Below are 22,691 nucleotides of genomic sequence, written 5' to 3'. Positions count from 1 at the left end.
AAGTGTATGTTTCTTGCTCCGGGTCGTATTCTATGTGTCGGTTTATATGTTCTTGGGACCAATGAGAATACCCCGTTATCTTGTTTAGTGTTTTCCTTTTCCAAATATCTTGTGAATTTGAGTATGATCTTCGCTCTAGTCGAACCTGTTGGATATGAAATCTGATTTGAATGGACGTTTCGGAAAATGGTCTTTTTATTTATTAGCTAAGTATCATGATATCAGGTAAAACGTAGCTTGTGCTTGTGCTTGTGCAAATAGGTTCAAAAAATAGTTACTATTGAATTTGTGTGTTATATTTTAATGTTTGGTGAAAAATGAAAATGCATGCTTAAATTCAAGAGTTACATAAGCTTAAAATATATGGTGATAGAGGTTATTGTTTAGGTGAGTAATGGTTAGTGTTGTTGAGATTTCATACTCAACTGTGGTCCATGCCAGTGGGCTGTAGGGCCTGCTAGTGATGAGGACCAACTTAATGTACCTTTTGTGGCCCAGCCCATCATAGCTGTGTTGATGGTTGCCTGACCTGCTACGACTTGTCTTGATAGCAACTATATAGTAAAACAATGTTAATCCTATGTGTTGAAGTTATCACCATCCTCTAGCTTACATTGGACACAATAGAGTGAAAAAATAAATAAATGTTTTTTTAATTGTTTTCTATAAAGCTATAATTGCTTGTTATAAACAACAGTGGTTAGTTATTAAAAAAACAAGACACAAAATGAACTTATTCCATATTAAAATAAAACACAACAATACCATGGATTATGACCTTATTATCACACAAACCATTACTCCACCAAACCAACTAGATGGATATGCTGTTTGGAACACCTTTCCCGGTCACACCTTTACCAGAATACGGCTTCATAAGTTGGTACGGAACCAACCCTGCACCACTTCGGTTCAACAAAAGCGGATCACGGTTTCTAGAGTCTATAATACTTTCCAGCTCGCTTAGCTTTCTATGAAACTCCTCAAAGGCCACCTTTATAGCCGGTACCGCCTCCCACGCCGGCTCAATGGTCCCACCAATATACTCCTCATCCGGTGAATGACTTGATAAAACATCCAAAACCGCCATCACTTTAGTAGCTTGAATTTGGGACGGGAAACAATTCAACAACACATCTTCAGGCCGCTTTATAAACGACTCCCATTCGTCTTCTGTGGGGTCCTCGTTAGGCATTTTGGTTCTTGCAATACTTGGCCTGTTCGGGAAGTAACCAGCAAAGTCGTATTGACCAAAGTTGACCTATGAATGATGACCAGAAGCCACCCACATCATGGTTGAAACGATTCCAACTAAACATCACCGGTTTCAAGCTGTGGCCACCATGTTTCATCTTTTTTGTCTGCGTGACCGACTGTACGGATTTCATTCCACCATGCTTGAAGCTCTATATCAGATGCCACAAGATCTGATCTGGGTAGTAGTAGTTGACATACGAAGTAGCCCATTGTTTGATGGCATCATAAATAAGTAAACCATCATTTGCAAAAGGGTAATCCTCGATCGTTAGTTTTACACCATGCGGTGCGCTTTCATCTTCAACCGCCATACCCCTTAACAATACCATACAATATTATTAATTTCATATAACTACTAACTTCATTATTATTTTTATTAAGGGTACCTGCTAATTAAGTCAGCCGGAAGTGCCTCATGATCAAATCGCCATAGCTGATCATATGCATCAGAGCAAATTTGCATACAATATCTTCCAGGAGAAAATGTTGACTCGATGACACCACCAGCGTTAATGAGAGCTAATCGAGCTAGAGAATTGATTTGCATAGTGTAATGGAAATGAGGGAGAAGTAGTCGTTTAATAGGGTGCATTTGGCTGAGATGGCGGTTGGTAGCAATTATATAAGGCTCTGTAACACAATGTGTTCTTAGCCTGCATAGTAAAGAACACCAAAAACAATGTTCAACTCCAACATATGCATAATATCATAAACATGTAAATTGCTATAGAAAATAAAGAACCAACCAATGGCTAACAAGCTCATGATAAGCCGAATCTTGGGAAAGAACTTGAGCCTTGGCTAGCTTCCATAGCCAGGCACCAGTAGCATTCCAAGTGGGAGTATACACATGATTCCACAGTGGTATCTCACCAAACGGTGGGCGAGTCAACTCAATGGCTAGTGGGCGTAATGTTCCTTCAGGCGTAAGGAACATTAGAGTTCTCGAACCATAAAGTGTTGTCCCTTTAAGCTCTCGTGTTTTATTCACATAAGGTAAGAGCAAATCATGGTAATCCAACATGAACAGTTTCTTTTGTGCTAAAGCCTACAAGTGCATAATTAGAATATATTTAATTTGATAACACTTTATAACCTTAATACAGTAATACACATTATGTTGCATTACCTCATCGAAAGTCATGACACCACCGATCTCTTTCTGTACAATCTCCTTAGTGATTGCTGATTCAGGCGGTCCGTATATTTCAGGATCCAGTTTACTCATCAACGGCCATTCCTAGTAATATAATCTTAGTTAAAATGTGATCTATCATTTATCCTAACAGTGAGATTAATCTTTAACATGAACATACCGTGACCAACTGTATGGCATACGGGTTGAGACCAGCAAGCATTTGTCTGCAAAACTCCTCATCACGAAACCAAGAAAACGTGTCCCCTGTGATTAAAGCCATAATTGTTACACAAGCAAAACTTACACAAATAAACCATGAGGATGCAAAAAGAATAAATGCTTACTGTCAATAGTTTCAGGGGTCGGAAACTGGATAACCGCATGTGCAGCATCAACCGCTTTTACAAGTTTAGGAATACGCGTTGCAATGCCATTATCAGTGGAAGGAACATCAACACCTTGGTTATAGAGCAATTCTATGTCTGTGAATAATGGAAATCCCTTGTCTTTGTCTGTGTATTTTGCATCTAAAGCCGGTATGAGTTCATGGAGCACATTGAACAAAAACGTTGCTCCAAACTGTAAATCCTTTATCTCTGAAAAATCTTCATCCCATGGTACATAGAACGGGGTATGTGGAGGTCTGCTCTCCGCCATCGGATCTGCAATTTCAAAATGCTTATATTAATTCATTCGTGAACTGTTCGTCAAGAAGTTTGTTTATGTTCGTTCGTTTATTAAATGAACGAGCATGAACAAGTAATTTTGTGCGATTGATTAACTAAATGAACAAACACGAACTAATAGACGTATATGTAGCATGTATTTATTTCCATATCTAGTATTATTATTATTATTATTGAAATCATTCATTTCAATATATCAACAATAATACTAGATATATGGAAATAAATACATGCTACATATAAGTCTATTACGAACAAAGGCCATGTTCGCTCTATTGTGTTCGTGAATGTTATATGATGTGATTGTTTTCGATAATGTGTTGGTGAACTAAATTGTACTTATAGGGGACATAGGGCGACCAGTACGGCACCGCCTAGGGTAAGGATGTTTCTCGCCTCCAAGCACCGGCCGTGCTAAACTTAACTTCGTTACTGGATCTCCTTGATCGTCGGATACATACGTGTCTGGATCTCCTAGATCGTCATAAACATCATAATCGTAAATCCTGTCGTGCGGTTGACGCTCTCCTTCTCCGTTGCCTCGTAGAGACTCCAGATCTTCCGCTCTTAAAGACTTCAGTGCCTCGGGCGTTTCCGATGGAAGGTAAGACTACACAAACAAACCAACCATCAAATTAGAACAATTGGCGGGAACAAAGAAAACGTTTTTTTTTTCTCCCTTTTTGGTCCTCACAGTTATATTGTGCTAAACTTTGTTTCTTTTTAACTATAGAATTGAGTAGTAAAACTTTCATTAAGGTATGTTTGGCAAAACTAGCTATTAACTATAGTTGGAAGTTGCTAGCTGGTGACTGAAAATTGTAGCTGGTAGCTGTAGCTTTTTAGATATATTTAGAATTTAAATGTTTGACAGAGTAGCTGAATTTTTTAATAAAATATATAGAATTACTAAAATTGGCATAACTAAAAACAATAATAGTAAATGTATTTATTTTGGAAAGTTTTTTAAGTAAATTAAAATACTAAAAGCTTATAACTCTTTCTAAACGCTACTAGTAGAAGTTTTAAGTTTTTTTCCTGGCCTAAAAGCTTCAAGTTGCTTGAACCAAACAAAGTTTTTAATTGAGTGTGGGCTTTTTCTTAAAAGTTTGAAGCTCCTAAAAACTTCCTGACAAACATACCCTAAGTCACAACATATCAATTTAGATTATAAACTATTAACCGGGCCGATTCGTGTGCCAGCAAAAACAAGGTATAGACCAAAATAAGGTCTTTAGGCTAACACTTTATTAAAGTTCTAAGTAAAAAAAACATTATATATAATGAGTAAAGTACCTTTAAAATAATGTATTTGTGTGGTCTGGAAAAACTTGTAGTAAGAAAGTTTTTTTTCTTAACAATTATCATAAAAAGATCCTAAAATCTTATTTTGATTTACACCTGCACATTTGTTAACCAACTCTGACATTAATACAGTATATAGATAAGTAAAGAGTGGACCTTATCGGTGAAAAGGATTCTTTTCTTCCCGGGGACATCAGCTTTGGGCTGGATCCAAGATTCACATGTGAAAGTAATACCGTTATCAAGAGCAATGGTCTCAAAGAACATTTTTTTTATCATACTCACTTTCCACATAGCTCCTATTTCCCCAAAACTTTCAGGGACCTCAAAGCTGCATGTATATGTGTACTTATTAATGCTAGAATCCGATTTTTCTTATGTCGCGGGCGCCGGTAACGTCTTCCGGTTTCCTTGCACTATAACAAGTAATGAAAAATTAATACTACCTCCGTCCCATTAAAAGTGTCATAGTTTGAAAACACAAAGTTTAAGGTAGATTGTAGATTGAATGATTATTTTTTTTTGCTTACCAAATAACAATAATATCATTGAAAATTAGGTTCATCAATATTATTTATTAATGACAGTTGTGTGTGTTTATGGGTAAACTTGAAAATTGACTAATTAATTTTAAAAGTGGACATTTGTAATTAGACAAATAAAAAAAGTAAATATGAACACTTTATGAGACAAATAAAGTAACTTTAAACCTGATACATTGAATTATATAAATAAAAATGGGTATATATACGTACGATCAAGATGATTAGAAACGAGCTCCAACGAGAAAGACCCGTCTTTAAGATCCGAGATGGTAGCAAAATGACTACTAGGACGTAAATCACCAATGGCATAGCTAATGGATGGTTGGATGGTGATGGTACCAATTACGGTAGTGGTCTTGGTAACAAGGGGAGTCGTTACGGCTCTAATGTTACCGACACTTGAGGTGGATCGAGTTAGAGTAGAGTTATGCTTCTTGGTGAATGTGTGTTGGCGGAGGATGGCGAGCGAGTAGGCGGAGGAGGAGTGATTGGTGGTGCCACCATTGATGAAGGGCTTATTGAAGAGGTAGGTCCCAGCAGAGCCCAGTTGGACCCGCAAGACTCACCTTGAAGAGGGACGTCTGCGCAGAAACCAACTGGATCCGCAGGACCCACCATGCTCAGAGACGTGACGTCCTTACGCGCAGTACGCAAGCTGTTCCCGCAGGAAATGTCTCCCAATGGTGAAGGACTCCGCCTGTTCCCACAGCTTCGGATACAAGCCATCAGAGAAGGCCACCCGCGCAGCAAGGCTACACGCACAAGGCACCTAGCTCTCAATCACTCAGTGTCACCTGAAGGAATGGGCAAAGCCCGGAACAATCCCGCACAAGGGCGAGAGGGGGAATACTCCCGCCCAAATAAGCCAGTCCGTACGATAAGGGAAGATCTTCTGTACTGTACCTGACGAGGTATGGGCAAAAGATCTGACTAAAGATACGACAGCTTATTGACAACAGTATGGCGAGCAGCATGCTCCTGTACTGTATGTCACTATTAGCCGCTGCCTACTCACCAACTACTGCCATACCACGTGCATAGCCGGCAGTTGGTGGAAAAGGAATAGTACACAGCAGGCCTGGTCACTATCAGCCGCTGCCTACCCACCAACTACCAGCAGGGCACGTGCGTAGGCCACTGTTGGTGGAACAGGAATACTGTTGCAGCCGGCCACACCTCCTTGGAAACCTACCTTCGGCTATAAATACCACAAATGGTATGATCATCATATCTTAACATATTATCATCATATTATACCTGATATCTGCTCTAGCAATCTCTTAATATACATTTATATTTAAAGAGCAATCTAGTCTGATTCTCACGCCGGAGGGTGGTCACAAGGAGGAACCCCCCTTCTCAGTGACAAGCTCACGGTGTCTGTTTTGCAGGTTATCAGAAGAACCATCTTTTTTGGGTCTAACCCCTCGTGGGAAACAGCTATCTAACCCCCAGGTTACCCGTAATCTGCCCGGGGTTCGGTTAGTGTTTCTTCATTGGCGCCATCCGTGGGACAAAGCTAGAACTTCATTTTTCTCCAGTTTTTTCAAACTTCTGGAAAGATGGTTAAAGAAACTCCGGTAACCACAACCCCAGCTACTGGGGGGAATACCGGCTACACAGTTTTTACAAACACTACCCCGGTTACCCAAGCCGGGGCAAGTGAAGTAAATTTTACGAACACTACCCCAGTTACCCAAGCTGGGGCAAGTGCAGTAAATAATCGCTCACTGGGAATCACCGATACCCAGTTAGAAAAACGAACAAGACTCCCCCGCCAAACAATCGATGAAGTTAAGGCATGGGCGGAGGCACGTCAAAAGGAATTCCAAGCTGTGTTGGACGAACGCTTGCGTTCCGTCCAACAAGCTGACGAATTCGAAGAATACTGGGACGATGACTCGGAGGAGTCCGACTCCGACGCGAACCCTCGCCATAGGGCAAAAGGGAAGCGTAAGGAAACGGACTCCCAACCGAGAAGGCATTTTGGAGAAGCCTTCAAACCAAAAAACACAGGTGGAAGTCCACGTGACTTCTCCAAAACATTCAGACCAAATGTTGCAAATGCAGGAACGTCCAAATTTGCAAGGGACATTGCAAAAGCAATTGCCCCAAAAAGTGCCAAACAAATTTCCAGCATAGGCACATATGATGGTATATCCGACCCAGATGATCATTTGAACAGATTCATAGCGGGGGCAACCGTCAGTAGTTGGACGGAACCCACGTGGTGTTACATGTTCCAAATGACGCTTGTCGGGGCTGCTAGAGCGTGGTTCGATCGTCTACCGGTCAACCACATCTACGACTGGGCTGACTTCCAACAGAAGTTTAGCCAACACTTCAGCCAACAACGAAAGTATACCGAGGAGCAATGGACAATCCTCAAGTGCATTCGAGAAAAAGATGAATCTTTGCTAGACTTCATCACTCGCTTCAATTCGAAGAAGCTAAGCCTGGGTAACATTAGCGAAGATCTTGTTCGCGCTGCTTTTATTCAGGGCGCGAACGACCCAGAGCTCATCCGCACCTTAACGGGTAAAGATGGCATGCCATCCACATGGGATGCCATCATGACAGCAGCTAAACGCTTTGCAGAAACGGAGAAGCAACTGGGTAGAGATCTCCCATAGAGCACAAACCTCTACACCCAGAAAACAAGAGAAGACAACGTTCTTACCGCCCGATTAAACAAAAAGCGGAAGCTAGGCATTTGGCAGTCAAGGGTAAACTTTGACACCTCATCCGGCTTGCAGCATCGGTTAGGCGGAAGGGATAACGTACAGTCAAACAAGAACTCCAGATGGACGCCGCTCACCAAAAGCATCACCGAGATATTCGCTACTGAGGAGCTCCCATGGCCAAAGCCTCAAATAATCCGACATCGTCACAATGCTGATCGGAGCAAATACTGTGACTTTCACAGGACAAAAGGCCACAACACCGAAGAATGCATAGACGTAAAGGACATGGTCGAAGCATTTGTCAGAGATGGGACGCTCGCGCACCTCGTGGCGTAATGAACGCTGAGCAGGCTGATGCGTGTAGAACCCCAGCTGGGGAAAACACGAATAAAAATTCCAGCTTCAATGTGGAGACTACATGCTGCATAAAGAACGAGATCCCGAACCAGGTGCGTATCGGCTCGATGGCACTCCCATCCCAACAACATGGAAGGGAGCTCAATTACACAGTTTGTATGTAAATCAATTCCAAATTTGTAAAGAAAAGGCCCAGAGCCACTTCTAATGGAAATGATTCTCCTTAGAACATCGACGCTGATGATTTTACATTTATACTTTTAACTATCAACACTGATGCCGGTTTTCACCGCATACATGTGTGAAAGTCGTTGCATGGGGAAGGCGGCAAAACCCGCATAAACCCAAAAAACGGCAGACCTTCACGCAGGTCAGTTAAAGGGGAAAAGTTCAGTCATCCTACTAAATGAAAGTGCCGGTCTATCCGCATGAATCATGAGAGGAAACTGAACACTAACCTATTAACAACCGCGCGTCGAACGGTTAATTTATTTAACACGGGTATGCCGGTTTTCACCGCATAATTACGTGGAAAGTCGTTGCGTGGGGAAGGCGGCAAAACCCGCATAAACCCAAAAAACGGCAAACCTTCACGCAGGTCAGTTGAAGGGGAAAAGTTCAGTCATCCTACTAAATGAAAGTGCCGGTCTATCCGCATGAATCATGAGAGGAAACTGAACACTAACCTATTGACAACCGCGCATCGAATGGTTCAAAACAGAATTTCTAACAAAAGGATGAGGAAAACCTACACGCAGGTCAGATATAGGTAAAGTTTAGCCATCCTACTAAGTGCAAGTGACGGTCCTACCCGCACAATCACGAAAGAGGAAGCAAAACTTCACACCTATTATCTACCACGTTCAAAGGTTAACTTATCATCAAAAAAGGATGAGGAAAACCTACACGCAGGTCAGATATAGGTAAAGTTTAGCCATCCTACTAAGTGCAAGTGACGGTCCTACCCGCACAATCACGAAAGAGAAAGCAAAACTTCACACCTATTATCTACCACGTTAAAAGGTTAACTTATCCTCAAAAAAGGATGAGGAAAACCTACACGCAGGTCAGATATAGGTAAAGTTTAGCCATCCTACTAAGTGCAAGTGACGGTCCTACCCGCACAATCACGAAAGAGGAAGCAAAACTTCACACCTATTATCTACCACGTTCAAATGTTAACTTATCCTCAAAAAAGGATGAGGAAAACCTACACGCAGGTCAGATATAGGTAAAGTTTAGCCATCCTACTAAGTGCAAGTGACGGTCCTACCCGCACAATCACGAAAGAGGAAGCAAAACTTCACACCTATTATCTACCACGTTCAAAGGTTAACTTATCCTCAGAAAAGATGAGGAAAACCTCCACGCAGGTCAGATGTAGGTAAAAGTTTAGCCATCCTACTAAGTGCAAGTGACGGTCCTACCCGCACAATCACGAAAGAGGAAGCAAAACTTCAACCTATTATCTACCACATTCAAAGGTTAACTTATTCTACACTTGGAAAATTGCTAATTTAAACTAAAGTATGCAAGTCATAACGTTTATAAAGCAAGGAATCCAGAGAAAGTAGCGGTCTTACCCGCGCAAAGATTTATATTTCATAATATTCATTACAAGAATGGCCGGGTAACTACCCGCCTACAAGAAAATAAATCTATACAAGCTAAATCTATCCTAGCAGTGGGAAGGGATCTTCAGGATCAGGCTTCAGGGCCACTTCCACTTGGACCAGCACCGTCAGTAGAGCGTGGCAGTTCAAGGAAAGCTTTAAGGATAGCTAGCCCATCATCAGCAGCAGCAACTTGGTTCACCTTCTCCACCACCGGATGCGGGAAGGCGGCATACTGATTCACTGCTTGGTCGTAAACAGCTTCAGTATCAACATTGTACAAAGGGAAGTTGGAAGGCGGGATGCCTTTCTCAACGAACCCTAGACCAAGCAGAAAGCCGGCCTTTTCCCCATCCTCGTGAGAAGCGTTGAGAGCTGCGCTCATAGCATCATCATAAGACGTCTCTGAGAAGACCCGATGCACAACCTACAAGAAAATATACAAGTATCAAAACCTTTTCTATCTACAAAGAAAAGCGTAAAGAAATGAAAAGCATACCTGAGACAACGCTTCTCGAAGAAGCCATTCCTTGGCAACCAGAGCTTCTTGGAGGGCAGCTTGAGCTTCGTTACGGGCGCGTTCGGCTTCACTCTTGTTGAGGTTGGCAAGCAACACTTCTTTAGCCGCAGCCTCTTCGACGCCCTTTAGCTTCCGCTCAGTATGGTCAAGCACCCCCCTCTGGTCCAAGATCTCCTGGAGCTTTTTGGCGTCTTCCATCGCCAAGGCATCATGAGCCTGCTGGAGAGCCTCTAATTTGGCTTTAAGCTCTTCATTCTCCACGCGTAGAGGCTCAGCAACAGCTTCAGCCTTGGTGGCCCTCTCGGTTGCGTTCCTTGCAGTTTCCTTAGCCAGCCGAATCTGTTCATTAACAGCTTGGGCAGCCTTGGAACGGGCCTCGAGCCGGACCTGAACTTCAACCTCGATGGCCTTGAAGGCCTTCTCCTTTTCCGCAGCAGCTGCGGAAAGCCTTTGGTTCTCCTCCCGGACAGCCCGCGCCTGAGCTACTTCTTTAATGCGAGCGGCTTTTAACTTGTCGTTTTCACGACAAAGCAGCTCGACGCGCGGCTGCATCCGGGCCAGGAGAACCCGAAGCTCATTGGTTAGCCTACCCTCCTGGTAGCTAGCCATGGCTTCCCCCAACGCACCACTGGGAGCAGCGTGACGAGCCCATTCCACGCACTCCACAGGGGTGCGAAGGGTTGTTCCTCGGCGAATGTTCCATCGTGGAACATACACTTCATTGGAATCCGACACTGCAAAAAACATAAAGCAGTTAGGAAAAGATGATAAAAATATATATATAAAATAGGCCAAAAGAACCCTACGCACCTGTAGGGTCAATAACAGGCCGATAGCCGCCAAACCCATCACCTGAACCCAACGGAAATCCATCCAAGAGGTCAGGCAGATGGGAAGGAGGCAGAGATTGGCGAGAAGCCCCATGCATACCTGAAGGTTCGGCCGTCGTTGCCGATGACGGAGGCATGGTAGAAGCCGCCGCGGTCGCGGCCGCGGAATCCGCAGCAAAAGTAACCGCCGGCTCGGTGAAAGATGCGGTAAAAATAGCACTCACGGCCGGCGGTGACGTCATCACAGCTGGAACAGTCGGCTCAAAGGAGTGAGCAACTGAACCAGCGGAAGCAGGCGCAGGCGCCTGGGTCGTCACCTCAGGTAGGCTGACCAAGCCTACCGTCATTGGCGGAGAGGTACTCATCTGCGCTCCACCCTGGAATGCGTCAACATCCACGCCTGCGTAGAGAAGATAAGTGTTAATGATAAGAGCTATGAAGTTAAAAGTAAAATTTGTACTTACGGGTTTTCTTGAGCCTGAAAGTACGGACGGGCGGGGATGAACCCGATGGAGCCGGCCTCTTCACGCCGCTCACCATTGTCATCCTGGGCTCTTCGGTGACAGTTGTCACAGCCTCCGGAATGGTGGTCTTATCACCACCGGGATTCCCCGCCACCTCTTCGCTCTCGGTCTCCGAGTCAGACCGAGGCACCGGATCGGCAGTGGATGCCACCTTCTCCTTCCCCTTCCCGCCGGCAGCCTTCTTCTTCCGCACCAACGGAGGACCATCTGCGGATTCCTCATCAGAACATACGATTAGAGGAATTCCAGCAGAGGTTTCAACATTGAGGGGTCGAGGGTCGAATAGCGCCTTACCTGGCCGCCTGGCGCTAAGGATCTCATGGCCTAGCGGATAGACCTCCACGAACCGATCCGCCGTTTGTTCTAGGATGGGCAACTCGTTCTCGTCTAGAGCGCGAGTACCCATCCGAGCGGGACCGTCAGCCTCCCGCAGGTACATGAGCAACTGCAAGTCGTTCCCCTCTGAAATAAACAGGAAAGATTAGAAGAAATTCTAAACTAACAAAAAGAAACAAAGCATACCGTAAGGAACAGAGTTCGAACCGTATTCGAGGACGATCGGGATCTTTCGCGCATCCGCATCCTTCCACACCCGGCTCATCCCCAACTTCACCATCCCGGACTCCGCAAACCGGTAAACCGGAGATTGGACTCGGGATATCTTCGCAAACCATTCCGCCTCCTGGTAGTTGGAGGCGTGAAGGCTGGGAAGTGCTTGCCCATTCTTGAATTTCATGGCAAGGGGGATGGCGCGAGCGGAGATGTAGAAGAACTACCGCTTCCACGAGCGAAGACTGCGCTCGGTTGCGCAAATCTTCAAACCCTTAATCCGGGTTATCAACGTGTACCACCCCTGGATGCACCTCCAGGAGTAGAAGGTCATCAGGCGGTCGACGAAGGGCTCAATGCCCAGTATCCGGCACACCCACTCGAAGTGGCGAACCTTGGCAATCGCCATCGGATGCACCTCGGTCAGGTGCACACCGTGCCTCTTAAGGACACGGTAAACAAACTTTGTCAATGGGAACCTAAGATTCCCATTAACAAAGAATGCAGCATATACCCCGATCTTGCCTCTGGGGGCATCGTACACCGTCTGATGGGGATCAGGAAACTCAGGCTCGAGAGACTCGAGCATGAACTTCCTGACGACGTACTGATACAGATCGACAGGCAGAGCACACTGGCACTCGCCAGCAGTACTCTTGTCATCGGCTGTAGACTCGAGATCACGTGAAGTCATCTTGCAGATGAAAGAAGAAAACGATTTCAAGGGAATGCTCGACTGAAAAGATGAGTAGTCGCCGGAAATCGTTTTGAAAATGAAGAGAAGAGTGAAAGTGTGGATTACAAAGAACCCTCTCCCCCTTTATATACTAATCGCAATTAATGCGATGAATTTAATGCGGAAGAGAGAGAAATCAAAGGTGCAATGAAACTATGACACGTGGCAAAAAGCAAGCTGGCAACAGCTGTTGAAAGGACGATACCATAAATTTCGCGGCCACGCGCCCGAAAAATCGCGCCCACGCGCCTGAAAAAGCGTCTGGAATGACCATGTACTAGGACGTAAATCACCAATGGCATAGCTAATGGCTGGTTGGATGGTGATGGTACCAATTACGGTAGTGGTCTTGGTAACAAGGGGAGTCGTTACGGCTCTAATGTTACCGACACTTGAGGTGGATCGAGTTAGAGTAGAGTTATGCTTCTTGGTGAATGTGTGTTGGCGGAGGATGGCGGGCGAGTAGGCGGAGGAGGAGTGATTGGTGGTGCCACCATTGATGAAGGGCTTATGGAGTGGTAGTAGTTTTTGAAGAGAGTGAGATTGGTTGATTTGTGGCTTCAACATGATTTTTTTTGTTTGCTCAATGCTCTTATTTTGTTTGTGTGATTTAAATGTTGGAACAAGAATGTCTATTTATAGGCCGATTGAATGTGATCGAGATTGCATGAAGGGTAAAAAGGTAACTAGACCCACGAAATTAAACACTTGTGTGATATATAAATATAATAAATATATCAAGTTTATTATATTTCATAAAATTAAACGTTAAAAATCACACATCACGTGAAAGTTATAATCGGGATTCGATTTCATCAATTTTGTAACTAGTTATTTTATTATAAAAATGTACATCAAACATTGATAAAACACATTGAAATTAGAGTTTGTACTTCAACTTTTAAATATGTATTTCATTTATCTTAATTTATGAACGGTATAAAAACTATAAAGATGTTATTAGTAATCTGATGAATTCTTTATATTTTATTATTGGAGTATCACCAACGAAAGGTTTCTTATTGTGTACATATTCTAAGAACATGAGAAACCTATACAAAGGAAACCTATTTTACATAGTCTGGTTCGTGCATGTTGAAGTCTTGATGGACACACACTAGGTTACCATAAACACATATCACATAAGAAGGATCCATGGCCACAAGTAGAAGATCGACAAGCCTTACATATATACACCTGCTTTAAGATACATACATATGGTCGATTTTAATTACGAGAACTCAATTCCAACAAAGCTACGCCAAATAAAGAGGTTCATGTAAATATACATATAGAAAACATGAAGGTTTAAAAACCAAGAGTATTTAGAAAACATATGTTTCATTGGCAGTCAGTTAGAAGATGTGCTTATAGATACAACTTGAATATCAATTGTTTTTAGATGAATAATTCGCTTAATACCATTCATCTAAAAACAATTGATATTCAAGTTGTATCTATAAAGGTATTAAGTGAATTATTCATCTAATAACAATTGATATTCAAGTTGTATCTATAAGCACATCATCCAACTGACTACCGCTGGAACATCTGTCGCAAAATGTCTTTGACGGACAAAATTCTGAAAAATTATGTAAGAAATTTGTTAGAAATAATATTTTTAGAATTAGTGACAAATTTTCGGGAAACTATTCATCGGAATTTGTGCCCGTCGACAACGACTATTTAGAATCTCATCTAGACTCTAAGGCCCTCAGCTGTGGGCTGCAAAGAGGGATTTGGGCATGGAACACCGCCGAGGGGCGTCTTGGAGGGGCAATTTGGGTTTGGGTGGAAGAAGGGGTGACATGGGGGATGGAGGTGGGCCACCCTACTTTTCACTCCCTCTCTCATACAAACACATACATTTATATTCATATATATAATGGGGACAATAAAGAGACTTTAAAGCACAATGAAACGTTATGGAGAGAGGCTTCGATGCTCCGTTTCTTACGTGACGATGACGTGGATGAGCAACAAAGCCCCTCTGCAGAGGATGGTCTTATCAGGTCCGTAGTCCATTATAATTACCCACTGACAAAGTTTGTTAGTGATTTATCTTTAATCACATATAGATTACTAATTGGCCCTTATAAGATTTATAAAAGCAAAAGGTTCAAAGCATGAACCAGATAAGTTGTGTCGGGACCAACCTATCTTACTAATCTATTAAATCAATACAATTCTTTCACATGTCTTTCTACTAGGTTGTCCACCTAGGCCTCCAACTCACCATATTTCCATTCTAAGAATGTCTATTATGGTGCCACGTGTCATATTAACCACAAACCCAAAAAAACTTATTTAAACCTTAAGATTTTTCCATCATAATCATTTTAATCTCTCTCTCTCTCTCTCTCTCTCTCTCTCTCTCTCTCTCGGCTTACTAACTTCATCATCCACCATCTTCTATATTCCTGTAATGTAGATCGAGATTAATCGTTTTCCGGTAAGGTTATAATATTATACTCTAATGACCAACAATGTTATATGATTTTCCAGCAAAGTTATATTTTTTTCCGGCAACATCATATTTTATTCCGGTTATTTTAGATCTAACCTTTTTATCGTTTTTTTCATTGTTAACTGATTTTTTTAAAATCAGTTTAGGTTCTAAATCAAAAACGGCGATGAAGCTAATATTTCAACGTATTTACGTTTTTCCGGTAAGTTTTTCCGTTCATGTGTTATGCCTATAACAATGGTTGTTTTATATTTATTTGAAGTTTTATATTTTTCCTGTTTTTTTTCTTTTACATGTTGTTCTTCTAGGTTCTAAATAAAAATCAGTTTAATCCATGGACATTATTATTATTCTTTTTCCGGTAAGGCCAATTTAATTTTTCCGGTTATAAATTATAATTCAAATCTTTCATAATATCAATGTTATAACAAAACTTAATTATTTCAGGTTATTGTCCCGATTAATTTAAGGAATATTTCATTTTACCTTCTAAATAAAAATCGGAGATACCATCGTCATTATCACTATTTTGTTTTTCCGGTAAGACCATTCAAATTTTCCGGTTATAAAATTATAATTAAAATCTTCCATAATATGACTATTAATATTTGACTTTATAATTTCAGGTTATTGTTCCGACTCATATAAGCTAATTGCAATGATTGAACATTAGTTAATAAGATGTATTTTTTTAATATTGATGTATATATTTTTTAATATTCATGTATGTTCCTTATTTATAAAATTATAATATACATTAAATTACCTATATTAATATGATCATTATTTTATTGTTTTTGTCAACTTCCAATTAAGTGACAAATATTTCGTTTAATTTAAAATCTCATTATAATTTCCAATATTATATTAGTCTACAATTTTAGATTTATACACATTCAAAAATCTCATTAATACAATTTGTAGAGTTTGACATTTCTTATTTTTTTAAAAACCGAATAAACAACCCTTTTTAATGTTTTTAATTTTTTTCATTTTTGTAAACTCATTCCTTAATTTGTGGTTTGACCAAAATAATAACCTAATTATCCCATTATTACAATTTATATTTTTTGACTTTCCTTATTTGTTAAAAAAACCAAATGAATAAGTTATAACTTAAATAAATTTCCGACCGATTTAAGTATTTGACAATTCATATTAAATCGTTTTTGACAATTCATATTAAATCGTTTTTGACCATTGTAAGGCCCCGTTACCGGTAGCCCTACTTTCGCGTTGGATTTACTCATAAACGCAGTTCTAATATCAGAGTTAATTAAAACATTCGCGGAATATAAAAGCTTTCATAAAACATTTCCTAACAAAACACATCTTGTCTTAAAACAACATCTTGTCTTTCAAAACAAACAAAACATTAGACTTAAACGTCTTGAGTCTTCCGATACCAGCCTCTTATTCAGTGCCACGTGTCTCCTCAAGCGAGCTGCCTCATCCTACTCACCTGCGTGCATACTAAAAGTCAGCTACGCTAAGTGAGTTCTAGTTAATCATACATTATACAATACACATAAACTTATATTCTTTCATTCATACTTTCATACTTTCTTACTTTCATACTTTCATACTTTCTTTTGTACTAACTTGCTTTCATATCTTACGTTATAAAGAGCATTACGCCCTACATTCCTCGAGTATTATTAGGGCTCGGTACCCTCCTTCCTCGAGTATTATTAGGGCTCGGTACCCTCCTTCCTCGAGTATTATTAGGGCTCGGTACCCTCTTTCCTCGAGTATTATTAGGGCTCGGTACCCTCTTTCCTCGAATATTAGTAGGGTTTGATTCCCTCTTCGTTACCATACAACCATACATCATACCTCGAGTATTATTAGGGCTCGGTACCCTTTTCGTAACCATACAACCATACAACCATCATTTCCTTCTTTTATTAACTTTATCACGTTCATACATATAAGCATACATATCATACTTACCTTATACATAGCGTTACAACCTGACAGTACGTGCAATATCCGAAGATCGTTCACGTACCATCAAGCAATCATTCATACATTTCACATTATTCACATAAGGCATACACTTATCTCTTAGGATAAGCGTATTAACAAACATATTGAGTATGCACACAGCCCCGAAAACATAACACATAAATGGGGCTAGAAACTCCCTGAATCCTGTTACGCTCTCCGTTAATCGTTATTCCCTTCTTGAACTGTGCACAGCTAACTGTATAATATTTACATGTATCAATTAACTACTACTACTCATGTTGTACTTCTATCTTTATATAACCCACAACGAACGGGGGTCCGGGGGCAGCGCCCCTGGCAGCCCCTAGCAGGGTCCAAGGGGCAGAGCCCCTGGCTGGGGTCAAGCTGCCAGGTCAGCTTGGAAAAATTTTATTTCCATTAACTGTCTTAACACGTTTTTCATTAGGTTTTTAATTTATTTTCTAATTTGCTAACTCAAGCGAACTTAACATTAAGCGAACTTACTGTAAGCGAACTTAACATTAAGCAAACTTACTGTAAGCGAACTTAGTGTTAAGCGAAGTTAACATTAAGTGAAGTTAAGCATTGAGCGAACTTATCACCAGGCGAAGTTAAGGCTCGGCGAACTTAGCTTTAGGCGAACTTGCTTGCAAGCGAAGTTAAGCTTGCAGGCGAAGTTAAGCTTGCAGGCGAAATTAAGCTTGCAGGCGAAGTTATTCAGTTCAGCTACGGGTTTGGTTTTTATCAAGCATTTTGGCGATTTTAATACCCTTGTTATGGTTCGACATCACCCACTAACGTTCCCTAACCGTTTTCGTTCGTAAATATATCCCGTATATACTATAAAGCTTGGACCTTTAAGCTTAAGGACGTTCAATACAAGATCTACGGTTTATCTTAAACGAACCGTACATGTTTATGGGTTTATTAGGTTCGTTCTAGCATCAAGTTCGCTACTTTACGCTTCGTTTAGATCCGATCTATTATCGTTTCAAGTTTCAAGGCTAAACGTTCAATAAAACGTAAACTTTAAAGGTCAAGAACATACCTTTTTGTGCTCGTTCGATCTTGGTTAGCTTGTTTAATCACAACTAATCTTTACTCTCTCTCGGATCTTGCTCGTTTCTCTCTCTCGGCCGCCGGCCGTATATGGCGGTGTGTGGTGTGTGTGTGTTTTGGAGTGTGTTAGAGAATAAGATGGAAATGAATGATGGTTTAGGGTTTAAGGTTGGTTTATGGGATATTTATATCCCTTAAAGCCCATGGACCTAAGGCCCATTTCCTTTAATCCATCTTAATTAGTCCAAGTCCATGATCTTTTCCTCATTAGACGTTAATTAGTAACATTAAACGCACGACAATTTAACGCAACATTCTCTATTTATTATTAGAATATTTAGGATGTTACAACCATTCATATTAGTTTACATTTTTATATTTATACACATTTAAAAATCCAATTATGGCACTTTATAAAGTTTGACATTCCTTATTAAAAAAACGAATGAACAACCCTTTTTTATGTTTTTAATTTTTTCCATTTTTATAAACTCATTGCTTAATTTGTGGTTTGACCGAAATAATAACCTAATTATCCCATTATTACAATTTATATCTTTTGACTTTCCTTATTTGTTAAAAAAACGAATAAATAAGTTATAACTTAAATAAATTTTCGAGTCTTACTTGCAACAAGGTTTATTGAGTTTGACTATCCTTATTTGTTTAAATAACTAATAAGGATAATTAAACTCAATAAATTGTATTAATGGTTTTAATATAATTTAATTAACATATTTAAACTTCTTTTAAATTCGGAATTTGACCAATCTTTCAACAAAGTTTTAAAGGTTTTAATACTCTCCATAATTTTAAACTCACTTAAAAATCTTTCCATATTTTTTGAAGTTTTCAAATTAACCGATTTGATTTTCATTTTTGTAATTATTTCTAAATTAGTTAGTCATATTATTAAAATTAGAACATATTTGATTTTAATTTTTTGTAACATCCTCAAAATTTCGATCCAAATTTGACAACTTAGGAAAGTTGAGGGATCAAAAATAATCTCAAGATAAGTAAAGAGAAAATATTAAATAAAGAAATATAAGAAAAATAAGGAAACAAAAATATTTCCTAAGTTAAGTTTACTTACATAAAAAAAAATAATAAAACTCCATCCCACATTGGAAGATGTAAGAAAGTGGAAGCATTCCACTAAGGTATAAATAAGGGAAATGGAATCCATCCCACATTGAAAGTGGTAAAGAAATGGAAGTTCTTTATAAGAGATAGAATTTCCATAGTTATATTCTTTTATGAATATCATACATCAAGTGGTCCTAGCGGAGGGTGCGTAGCACCCGACGCGCACGGGCTCGGGCTAGGACGAGGACGAGGACGAGGACGAGGACGAGGACGATGGCGAAGGGCGTTGGGCGCAATGTGGCGCTTTGTGGGCGCACTTCGCACGCTCGCATCGCCGCGAGCCGCTTTGAGTGCCGCCTTAGTATTTTTGGACAACGAGAATTAGACCAGAAGTGACAAGCTGCAAAAGATGTAGGACCAAAAGTGAAAATAATATCCAAGAACCCATCGCGCTACGCGATGAGTCCAAGAAGACGGCCATCGCTTATAGCGATGGGCCATGATGACGCATCAACACGTGTCACACTCTGGTGACACGTGTCAGCATGACAGGACACGTGTCAGACCACGTGGCGACACGTGGCAGACGTGTCAGGCCACGTGGCAACGCATGATGACATGTATCATCGCGATACGCGATGAACATGAGAAAGGAGCCTATCGCGTATCGCGATAGGATCCAATTTTGGCTATAAATAGGAAGGCTCACGGCATTTCTCACACACACATCTCCACTCTCTCTCTAAAACAACTTTCTCTCTCTACCTCGGTTTACGTGCCGAACATCGTTTTGCGTGCCACCGACCCGACAATCATCACCTCGTAATCCATGCCAAATACCCGGTGTGTTTCCTTGAAGTGTGTGCCATCCAAAAGTAACCCGACGTTCCGCCTCGAAGTACGTGCACGACCCGGCGACCGAACATTGACTCGATTTGCGTGCCAAGGAAGGTGGATCAAGAACGCCTCGATAAACGTACGTATAGAGTAGAAGTGCTGCCCGTATAAACTTAGGAATATCTAAACTCCGAATACCGTGCGAGGTAAGGAGTTCTACCTAAGTTATTATTTTATTATTATAAATGGCTTAGACCATAGTCGAGGGTATAGCCCGAACCTTGATTACGATTAAGAATAAAATAACTTTTCTTAAGCAAATGTTATAATTAAAATATAGTTTCTTCTTGATTAAGAAATGTAAGCAAGTTTATTCAATGGATATAATTGAATAGTATTTATTTATTTTTAAGAAATATAATATTATAAAGTAATGTTTCTTCTTGAAGAAGAAACATCGTGTGTAAATGATAAACAAACAAAGGGACTAAAGGTCCAAATGTTTTGAATAAACAAATGCTTTTATCAAGGTTAAAGCTATACAAAACAGACTAAAGGTCTAAAGCTAGATCGATGATCTAGTTATTTATACAAATGTTATTCTCGTACTATAGGTCCGAGGTAACAAAACAAGAAGAGGAATCAGAAAATAGGAATCAGTAAAAGAAACTGATTATAAACAGAACATGTGAATACGCCCCAAACCTTTTATAATGAGTCTGAATGTTTGCATAGGATTTACGAATCCTTAAAACTTTGTGTACAATAATAAGAAACGGACACTCTGATTAAAAGTATACACGTGTCTGGATCCAAACATACATGGTGACTCGGAGTTCACCGAGGCCATGCATATCATCAACATGCCTCTGAAGGTCTATGGGACTGTTCATAGAAATCATATTGTGTATATAATTAATTGTACATGGTACTTAGGGTAATTTGATCCCAATTTAGTTGGGTGCCTAATGAGCAGTCACAAAGGTATTATTGTTGATTTCACAAAGGTATTGAAAAAGAGATTTTAGAGTCAGCGTTATTCACCAGCTTTGTGCTGACGTATTTTCCCCCATGTTACAGGGAAACAAGAAAGGTTAGACTATACAAGCAAAGAGGAATAGAAGATTGGAGTTATAGTCATTAGATGCTATCTGATGGCTCAGATATTTTATTTCAAAATATTATAAAAGAAATATGTTTTCGAAAGAAATGTATTTGAAACATTGAACGGGTATTTAAACCCGAGAGTTTAATAAGTTTTCAAATAATAATATTTTATTAAAGACTTCCGCTAAAGTAAAACCCGCAACTCTGATGAATTTACAAAACAGGTACCAACTTGTGGTCACACGCCTAGGCCCTAAAGTGGGGTGTGACATTTTTGTCATTTGGCAATAACTAGAATAAGTTATCATTTTAATATTCAAAAAAATGATTGTCAAACTAAAAATACTTGTCATAATTGTAATGTAATCTTACTTTAAATTACATGCATATTAATTATTACACTACAAGAAATTAGGATGTTTACCCACACATAATTTACCTACACATATAAATGTGTGGGTAGTTACCTACACATGTTTTTATATGTGTGGGTAATAGATGATAACATTTTTTTTATTAACTAACACTTAATATGTGTTGGTAATACATTTTAGCTACATTTGATGCTAGAGGGAAAATTCTCCCCAAATTTGGCGATCTATTTACCCACATATGTGGCAAAAATTTTATTATGTGTAGGTAAAATATTTACACATATATTCGTAACTAATATATGTGTGGGTAATTAATTATGTTTATCAACATATAATATTTGTAAATGAATATGTAGATAAATGAAGTAAAAAAAAGTTTATTTTATTGTTTAAAAAATGACGTGGCAAAATAAATACCTACATATATTACAAAATTTATAATATGTGTAGATATTGGATCTTAATTAAAGAATACTTTATTCTATTTTTTAGAAATGACATGGTAAAATAAACTAGTAAAAGCCAAACTTGATTTCCTATTGTTTAAATCTAAAAGGCTTGAGTTTGAACTATGTTTCTTTAATATCTTTTAAATATATAACTATTTATTTACATAAATTATAACTATACATATTATTATAATTTGGAAAAATTATGTTTGAGCTTGTTACAAGGTTATACAAAATCAAATAAATGAGATTTTATAAACTAGTTTAAAAGCTATTTGAGCTCGGTGAGACATATGACCCTCTTATGATCTTTTTTACTATAAAACAGTTTCTTAATTATAAATAACACCGTTTTTCTAAAAAAATCATATATTATTTTTTAGTATATCCCCATTTTATATGATTTCCATATCAATTATTTGGTGAGATTAATTTTTAATTTAATGAGATGTCATAACTCGTTTAAGGGCTACCTGGGTTCCGGTATCGTCACGAACGTAACGTTACCATTAATTTATTTTCAGTTCTGGTACCGTCACGAATGTGACAGAATCTGACCGACTTCGCGTAGACGACTGCCTCAATGTCCGGGAC

At 39.7% G+C, this 22,691-nt stretch overlaps 1 pseudogene across 1 annotated transcript; it reads right to left on the bottom strand.

The window, feature by feature from the left end:
- Nucleotides 1–714: 714 nt before the first annotated feature.
- LOC143620303 (lipoxygenase 2, chloroplastic-like) lies at nucleotides 715–13,382 on the bottom strand (annotated as a pseudogene). The gene is made up of 12 exons (XR_013151318.1): nucleotides 13,029–13,382; nucleotides 5,943–5,952; nucleotides 5,142–5,212; nucleotides 4,543–4,802; nucleotides 3,539–3,691; nucleotides 3,421–3,505; nucleotides 2,740–3,057; nucleotides 2,574–2,659; nucleotides 2,387–2,497; nucleotides 2,004–2,305; nucleotides 1,644–1,910; nucleotides 715–1,572 (listed from the first exon to the last, which is right to left on the bottom strand). The product of XR_013151318.1 is annotated as a lipoxygenase 2, chloroplastic-like (transcript).
- Between the last annotated feature and the right edge of the window lie 9,309 nt (nucleotides 13,383–22,691).

This window comes from Bidens hawaiensis, unplaced genomic scaffold, assembly GCF_021521415.1.
Source record: "Bidens hawaiensis isolate Kalapana, Puna unplaced genomic scaffold, B.hawaiensis_p1.1 tig00002553_1, whole genome shotgun sequence".
Lineage (NCBI taxonomy): Eukaryota > Viridiplantae > Streptophyta > Magnoliopsida > Asterales > Asteraceae > Bidens > Bidens hawaiensis.
The sequence above is the reverse complement of the archived record's forward strand: the minus strand, read 5'-3'. Positions and strand labels throughout refer to the sequence as shown.